Genomic DNA, 9,378 nt, shown 5'->3' with positions numbered 1-9,378 from the left:
CCTCTATCAATAGAGAGAGTCCTGTAGGCTTTGGGACAGGACTTACACAATATAGTTTTCTGATTGGTCTTCCTGACTCAAATTTTTCCCCACTTTAGTCTACCCTCCACTTAGCTGCCAAAGTGGTTTTTCTAAAGTACCTGTACTTTAGAATGTCACCTTCTTAATCAGTAAATTCCACTGGCTCCCTATCATCTCCGGAACCAAATATAAAATTCTGTTTAGTATTCAAAGCTATACACAACTTTCACCCCACTTTCCCAGTCTTATATCTTATATCCGTGTACTCTGTAATCCAGTGGCACTGTGCTCCTTGCTGTTTATTGCATAAGATTATTCATCTCTTGACTGTAGATTTTCACTCTTTCCCCTATATCTGGAATGCTTTCCCTCCTCATCTCCACCACCTGGCTTCCTTGACTTCCTTCAAATTCCAGACAAAATCCCACCTTCTACAGAAGCCTTTTCTGATCCCTCTTCATATTAGTGCCTTCCCTCTGTTGATTATCTCTAAATACATCCTGTATATATTTTGTTTATACATAGTTGTTTGCATATTGTCTTTCCCATTAGACTTTAAGTTCAGAGTTGATTGATTGCTTTAATGTTGAGTGAATGGTTATAAAATCAACTCCAAATAAATAAAGCATGTTCCTCTTCTTATAGTGACAGTGAAGCTAACTGGTTTCCAAACAACTCTGGCAATTTTCCTGTTGGACTAGCTTGGGACGCTCTTCTTTCTCATTCTGATAAAACTGTTCCAAAGTTTTTCCATCTAGATAGGAAAAAATTAATCTGAAAGAGATCATATGAGGATGGGAAATGTTCCCTCTTGGGGAACACAGCAGAAACTGGCAAAGCATGGAAAGAGTTCATACTGGCTGGGTGGGGCAGAAAGTAAAGCATGGACAGATATAGAAGTTGGACAAAAAAGTGTATCTCTGATTGCAGGCAAAAGGACTGCAGTTTTAGAACACTGAGAAAAGAGAAAAGAGCCCTAGCTGTCATTTCTCTGACTAAAGCCCTTGTTTCTTTTTCCTGACCAATGACTCATAGTGACTTCGAGTATAATTGATGGTAAGCTCCTTGAGGGAAGGGATTATTTCATTTTTGTCTTTGTATTTCTAGCTTTTAGCACAGTTCTTGGCACATGGGGCACTCAATAAATATTTATTAAATTGAACTGAATTTAATTTAACCAAATTGTATGCCAGATATGTAGGAGGCGAGGATAGGAGACACACAGATGCCAAGGTGAATTTCCCCCTGAGATCTAAACACAGCTCTTTCAGATTTTCTGGGAATCCAATCTCTCACTCCCACTCACACACCAATCTCTGAAAATCTTCCACTTTCAAGGAAAAGTGATTCTCCCCCTTCTTCCAGAACTGGAAGCAGCAACATACAATTATTGTACCTGCACCACCTTGTGGTCATGCTTAAGAAACGCAACTTCCCAAGCACCAAGCATCTGTTTTGAGGAATCTATAAGCCATAATTATGGAAGAGAGAACAGAAAAGGCAATACTAACAGCTTTCATTATATGATATTAAAAAGATTTTTCATGAACAAAATAAGTAGAATAAATCAACAAGCATTTATTACGTGTCTACTGTATTCCAGACACTGAACTAGAATAAGAGAAACCGTCAAACAAGGAATAAATCTCACATAAATCAGGTGTCCAAGATTATGTAGGGGACTAACACAAATGTATGACTGAGAACTAGTCCCAACAGACAATTGGCTGAAGAATATGAATAAAAGTTTTCAAAAGAATGCAAATCATCAATAGTAACACACTTTTAAATGTTCCATAGAAATGCAAATGAAGGAATGCAGTTTCCACCCTGTACTCATCAAATTGACAAAAAGATCTGGAGCAGCTTTAAGAGGATAGTCACATTATTACATTTTTAAAAATCATCATATTCTTTATTACATATCAAATTTTCTTCAACATAAGTCACATCATGATTAACTTTAAAATATTTTATCTATTTAAAGGCTAAAATGGTCTCTAATGGCTCAAATGGCACAGTATCTTTGACTGGAATCTAACGGATATACTACTTTTCACTGAAGGATTTTTTTTTTTACAATAAAAGCAAAACTCCCAAAATGCTCAGCTATAAACATCAATATCTAATAAAACATTAAAAAGATAACAAACACAGAACAACTTTGTTTAAAAAATGTGGAATGAATACTAAAGTTAGTGGTAAGCAAAACAAAATAAAACAAAAGACACTAGCAAAGTAACTCCAGAGGGCAGATTTTCCTGCTGGGAGGGTGAAAGCAAAGACTATACCACTTCTTAGTTCCTCTGGAGAGCACAGCATGGAATCATACTGAAGATCACATCAGCAATCCCCAGCTCTAGTGATGTGAAACTTATTGTTGAAGACTTTATCAATAGCTTGTCAGCAAGACTGTGTAGTAACCAATGAAATAAGGTCCTTGCTGTGGCAGGTGTCTGTGATTAATTGATCCAAAGGCCTAGTCAAACCACAACAATTTAATGCAGCTTCCCCATCTCTGATCCAGTGCATGGTGTATAGTTTTGAAGGTGTTGAGGGGCTTCTTTAGTTCTCATCTTGTTGTACATTTCTCTCTAAATGCCTGGACCTCACAAATCACCTCATCTTTGTGGAAATAGCCCATATGGCAGTAGCTATTTTGAAGGCAAAAATCCCCAAGGAGAAGATAAAGAACAAGCCCAACGTGTACTGTGGGACCCCACAATAGTTCAAGGAACCTACCAACATTATGAGGACACTAACTCCTGTTTAGATATAAACATCTGTGTAGAAATTCAAATGAATTATTATTTTCCCTCTCAAAGATATTCTTGGTCTGAGAGTAAAATTTAAGCAATAGGGTACAGTGGATAGAGCACCGGCCCTGAAGTCAGGAGGACCTGAGTTCAAATCCAACCTCAGACCAAACAAACACTTGACACTTACTAGCTGTGTGACCCTAGGCAAGTCACTTAACCCCAATTGCCTAAAAAAAAAAAAAAAAGAAAAAGAAAAGAAATTGAACAACAGGCAAGGAACACAATTCATGCAAGCCAAACAACCTATTTAATGGATCTGGTACCTCCTTTGACTGGCATAGTGCAGACTAGGCTGTTCTGGGTTTATGTGCTCAGTAAAGTGACCCAGGCACACACAGGGACTAGATCAGATCCAATGAGTAACTAAATTAAGGTAGGAGTGACTACTGGATAGCCTTACACTAATACACTGCTGGTGGAGCCTTGAATTGGTCCAATGATTCTGGAAAACAATTTGGACTTAGGTAAGAAAAATAACTAAATAGGTCAAGCCCATTCAATCATCAATCCACTACTGAGCATGTACCCCAAAGACAGAAATTAAAGTTACACATATCCTAAAGTATTCATACTGAGACTTTTTATGATAGCCAAAAACTGAAAAGAAAAATAGATTGGAAAGTGGCTCAACAAATTGTGGCATAAAAATTTAACGGGATCCTATTGTACTTTGAGGTATTAGGAATATGAGGAATTCAGAGAAACATTGAAAGACTGGTATGAGCTGATGCAAAGCACAGAAAGCAGAAACAGAAGAATTATATACAATTACTACAGTAAAACAGTTGAAAACAACATTAAAAAGCTGCTGAAATCAGAATAAAGACAATGCATTGGGTCCAGAGACAGCTAGGTAGCTCAGTGGATAGAGTGCTAGGCCTAAAGTCAGGAAGACTTGATTTCAAATCCAGCCTCAGACACTTAATAGCTGTGTGACCCTGGACAAGTAACTTAACCGCTGGAGAAGGAAACAGCAAACCTCTCCTGTATCTTTGCCAAGAAAACCCCATGGGCAGTATGGTCCATCAGATCACAAAGAGTTTGTGACAACTGAACAAAAAAAATGGGTTAACCACTTTACTGATATTACCTTTTTGGGCAGCTAGGTGGTACAGTGGATAGGACGCTGGGCCTAGAGACAGGAAGACTCATCTTCCTGAGTTCAAATCTGGCCTCAGACATTTCCTAGCTGTGTGATCCTGGGCAAGTCACTTAACCCTGTTTGCCTCACTTTCCTCATCTGTAAAATGAACTGGGGAAGAAAATGGCAAACCACTCCAGTATCTTTGCCAAGAAAACTCCAAAAGGGGGGTCATAAAGAGTCTGAAATGACTGAACAACCAGAGGATAGGTGATAAAACGTATCTCCTAACTCTTGTTAGAAAAGTAGGGGAGCATGAATACCTAATGTTGCACACACTGTAAGATGCTGATAATGTTACTGCTTTTATTTGTGACAAGGGAGGCTTAGTCTTATGTTGGGGTCATATATTGGGATATGTCTAGTATAAAAAATGAAAGCCAACAATAATTTTAAAAATAGATTTTATATAAAAGGAGTACCTTTCCCAGAGTTCCAAAAGAAAGTCTGATTCTGCCTCCATTCAATAGTAATTCACATTTATATAAAGTTTTAAGATTTATGAAACACTCTCCTCACAAAAACATTTGTAACACAAAGGCAACTTATTATTATTATTCACATTTTACAGATGAGGAAACTGAGGTTCAGAGAGTCACCAAACTAATAAGCATTAGAACCAGAATTTGATTAGAGCTAGGTGTTTTTTTTTTTTACTTCAAATACCCCTTTATACTACAGAAGATCTTTTAATTAAAGAAGTTGAAGAATTATGAAGTCAAGGTGTTAGAATTGTTATCAGTGTAGCACATACAGACCCTCACAATTAGTCTCTCCAAAACCCCTAATCTTAAGGGCAGGCCAGGTCCTTGGGGGAAATCTACTAACTACATTTCCCATCAAGACTATAGGAGTCCACTACCCCTACTTCATTTTCTAATGCTCATGATCCTCATGTTCAATAGTTGATATCAATTAGTCAGACTTAATTAGCTTTTAGAAATAGTTATTTACTGTGGTTGGAGTGTTGATATAAAACAACCTTCCCCCAAATCTGTGACACATTTCCATCAGTATACATAGAGGCCAGCATATATAGAGTGGGCTCAACCTTAGGAAGCATATGTGGTAAAGAGGGTAACTCACTGCTCTTGGAAATCCTTTTTCCTGGAACTGTCAAGACAGTCCTCTTATATAGCATAGCTATTCTGCTGGGTTCCTTTTAGAACCTTAAGTCTGTTTTACTTCATTGCATCCAGTTTGTCCTCATCTTCTAATTCAGATACTGCTATCAGTCATTGCTGTCCTGGTGACACTACTAGGATAGCAATGGACAAGTCCCAGTCCTCTGGTCCTCCAAAATTCAAGACTTCTTTCTCTCTAGCTGAGTGAAGGGGATAAACTGAGACTGAGTCTGAAGCTCAGGTTCTACTCTTTTGCCTAATTAATTCCTTCTCAGGGGCTTAGCCAGAACTGCTGTCTCCTAGCTCATCACTCATTCCAATCTCCTGAGCTCTGCAATGGTCTGCTATTTTATTGACTCACAGGGAGAAACAAAGCTTCCAATCTGAAGATACTTCCTTTACAACACCAGCTTATCCAATGGCTTTGAAGCCATGAGATAACATTTATAAAGTACTTACCACAATGCTTGGCACATAGTAGGTGCTTAATTATTGATGACATATGAATTATTTCATTCCTCCTTCCATCTAAATTGATCAAAGCTTTTTTTTTTTTTTAATTTTCTTTTGCACTTAAGCTAAAGCCTAGGATGAATTGATTTGATGAAGTGTTCCCTCTCTGTTAAGGTATATTGGAAGTTAAAGTGGGGTAAGGTGATTGACTTAAGGAGATGTCCAGGCCTTGCTCTCAGCTAATTCACACCTCTGGGTGACTGATTCAATGCAGAAGTGCAGTCTTTCTGTAATTCTTGAAATAGGAATATGGGATGCCCCTCTTACATTAGCACAAATATTGAGATACCAAATAGAATGGTGAGACAGCAGGTATTTTTCCTTTAGTCCTTCAAAGGCAGCATGTTATAGAGGAAAACACATTAAACTAGACATCAGAAGATCTTGTTTCTAGTTTCAGTTCTCATACTGGTGTCCGAGCAAGTTTCTTCACCTGCTTCTTGTTGACTTCATCTGTAAAATGGAGATGACAATATTTAAATTCCTTAGTTTAGAGGGTACCCCAGCCCCCTGAGGAGTGAATATATATGTTATGGTATAGGGTATGTTCAGGGAAGACTAGTACCTCTGGTGTGAGAGCTGCTAAGCTCTTTTGAGGGCTGCTTTCCACCTTTGGCGTCTACCTGATCCACCTCTCACCTGTGACTCCAAGAAGCTGTAGCAGGTACAGCAGCCACACCTTGGTAAACTGTTTTGGCAGATGGCTAAACCAGGCTGAGGGTAACCAAGGGATTTCAAAGCTTTTGGTGATTTAGGGGGTGTATCTACCCTAAGCATGTGAAGACTTTCCCCCCCACAGAATGGGTAGATGAGAACAATCTGTTCCAATCGCCATGAAGGGGACTGAAGTAGGCACTTGTGGAATGCTTAGAGCTTGTTTAGACATCAAAGACATTTAAGTCATCCATGTATCCAGAGCCATCACCAATCACTTTGACTCTGTCTTGCTACTGAAATTTGATGACTCTAGAAGAGAGAGTGAGGCCGCCTACTTCGTGCAATTCTGCCTCATTTAAATGCAATTTTTATGCATCAATCAAAACACATAACCCATGCCATTTTTACCTATCTCAAAGTCCCGTAGCAACAGACACATGATAAAACAGCAGGTGCAGACATAGTGGGAGCTACAATCACAACCCTGCACATAGGTGGCCCAGGCCATAAGGTTGTCTTCTCAGTGGAAGCAGCAGTGGGATTTGGCAGTTCCCTAGCTATCTTCGAAGACTTTTAAAAGGACCACATTTCTCACCTCCTGGTATGAGGAATGGGATAGAAAAGGTGCCCTAAAGATTGTCTGCTTCACCCAACCCTGGCCTGCTTACCACAGCAGGCAGGGATCCCATCCTGTGGTACACCAAAAAATGTACAAAAACTTCTGCAAAGATGATTCCACTCACCATAAGTACACAGAATATGCCTATGCTTATGAACAACATGAAAAACAGTAGACCTGAAAGACAAACAGCTCTTGTGAGAGAAATTAGCAAGTATCATATCCAAATAGCAGCACTGAGTGAAATAAGGCTGGCAAATGAAGGCCAGTTTACCGAAGTTGGAGCTGGATACATGTTTTTCTGGCGTGGCCAAAGTGAAGGAGAATACCATGAAGTTAGCCTAGGTTTTGCAATCAAAACTAAATCTAGTCAACAAGTTTGTATGCCTCCCAAAAGGAGTGAGGTTCATGACAATGTGATTGCCACTTGCAGGAACATGCCATGCCACCATCAGTATGGATGCTCCCACCATGATGAACCCTATGAGGTCAAAGAAAAATTTTATGAAGACCTGGAGACCCTCATCATCAATGCGCCAAAACAGGACAAACTTATAATTCTGGATGATTTTAATGCAAGAGTAGGCATGGACTACCAGACATGGGAGGGAGTCCTTGGGAGGAATGGAATCAGAAACGGCAACAGCCACGGTCACTTATTGTGGAAGATTTGTGCATCTCATCACCTTTTCATCACCAACATTGTCTTCCATTTACCTAAATGTAATAAAATTTTGGGGATGCACCCTCGAAGCAAACACTGGCATTTAATAAACTATGTCATTGTAAGGAGAAGAGAGGATGTGAGGGTGACAAAGGCAATGTGTGGCATAAAGTGCTGGACTGATCACAGATTTATCCTCTCCAAGTTAAATATTCACATTCAACAAAAGTAGTAGCTCCAAGGCAAAATGATTACCAGAAGAATTAACATGAACAGATTAGAGTGCTTCACCAAGGGTGAACTTTTGCTAACTTGGAGGGAAAGCTGAGCCAACACGTTTGCAACAGTGGAGCAGAAAAGGAGTGAGCAACTTTGAGAGATTTGGTGTACAGCTCTGCATTAACTCAACTGGGTCAGAATACTCCCAAACTTCAAGACTCATTTGATGAAAATGATGGGAAAAATCAGAAGCTGCTAAATGAAAAACAAGAATTCCACAGGTTTTACCAGCAGGATATCATCAGTCTCTAAGAAGACAGCATTTAACTCCATCAAAAGAAAAGTGTCATGGAAGCTTAGAGATGCAGGATTCTTGGTTCAGTAAGAAGGCAGACGAAATTCAGTTTTATACTTCATGCCTGTAGCTTCTAGAAACCACAGAAACTGTCTTGACCAGCTCAAGGGCAACCCTGAGCAACAGGTACAGACTTGAGACTTTGTGTGGGACTTCCTAAATATCCTGCTCCCTGGTTTATTTTATCTACAGATGTTTACTTCCTTAATCCCCACTCCCCCCCAAATTCCCAGAAACTATTAATATCTCATCCTTTTCCACACCTTCTTTGAGCAGTTCTTATCATTATGCCAAAAGAAATGACGAATGATGATTTCAGAGAAACTTGTAAAGTATGAAAGGATGCAGAATGATACAAGCCTAAACTTGGAGAACATTGCATAAAATGACTAAAACAATATTGTCACAAGTTGTTTCCTCTTCTATTTTTAATGGGGGTGGGAGGGCAAGGAAAGGGTTAATGATGCTGGTGATGCACCCGTACCCCAAAAAGGACCATTGAAACATTTTTAAAAGAATGTAAATTAAAAATTTTCCATTTAAAAGTAGGAAGTTCCGAAGCGGAGAAAAATAGTAGAAAGTAAAGTGTTGACTTTATTAAATACTTTTTAAAAAAGGAAGCAATTTTTAAAAGATTCGTAGTTTCGTTAAATCCTTATTTTTTCTATTTTGTATTAACAATGCTCCTATTTTTGGTAGAGGGGATTATATAGCTCGCCAAGGGGAAGGGGTGGGTCGCACTGGCTGGAGAAGCGGCTACGGAGGGGCGGAAAACCCTGATCCCGAAAGCGCTGTTTTAAGCCTCAATCAACCTTCAATTGCAAAGCGTGGGCCGTGTTTCTCGTAGCGAAGGGGAGCAAAGACGCGTCCCCCATGCCCACTGGCCGCACAATTTTCGCTTCTCTCGTTACCAAGGTCCTTCTCTCCCCGCTCACTACGTAACATGGCTTCATGGCTCTCTCTGTAGGTTTCCATTCTGGTTTTTGCAACCGAAGGATCTCGTAAAACAGCAAAGACACACAGGGAACGTAAATACCGAAGCCACGAAGCACAAGAGCGCTGACAGGCAGGTCGGGGCCGCCCAGGAAGAGAACGTCATGACGCACGTTCGCTATGCCGCCCCTCCCCCTGACGTCAACCCTCTTTCGCCCATTGGCTGAGAACAATACCTCCGCCATTTCGTACGGAAACGTGTTACGTGGGATCGCCATTTTGAACGGGATCCGGGAACTTCGGGTATATCCGA

At 39.9% G+C, this 9,378-nt stretch overlaps 1 pseudogene; it reads right to left on the bottom strand.

Annotated features, from left to right (window-relative positions):
* Positions 1 to 2,306: 2,306 nt before the first annotated feature.
* LOC114029568 lies at positions 2,307 to 9,310 on the bottom strand (annotated as a pseudogene).
* Between the last annotated feature and the right edge of the window lie 68 nt (positions 9,311 to 9,378).

Source organism: Vombatus ursinus, unplaced genomic scaffold, assembly GCF_900497805.2.
Source record: "Vombatus ursinus unplaced genomic scaffold, bare-nosed wombat genome assembly UNPS02005197.1, whole genome shotgun sequence".
NCBI lineage: Eukaryota > Metazoa > Chordata > Mammalia > Diprotodontia > Vombatidae > Vombatus > Vombatus ursinus.
The sequence above is the reverse complement of the archived record's forward strand: the minus strand, read 5'-3'. Positions and strand labels throughout refer to the sequence as shown.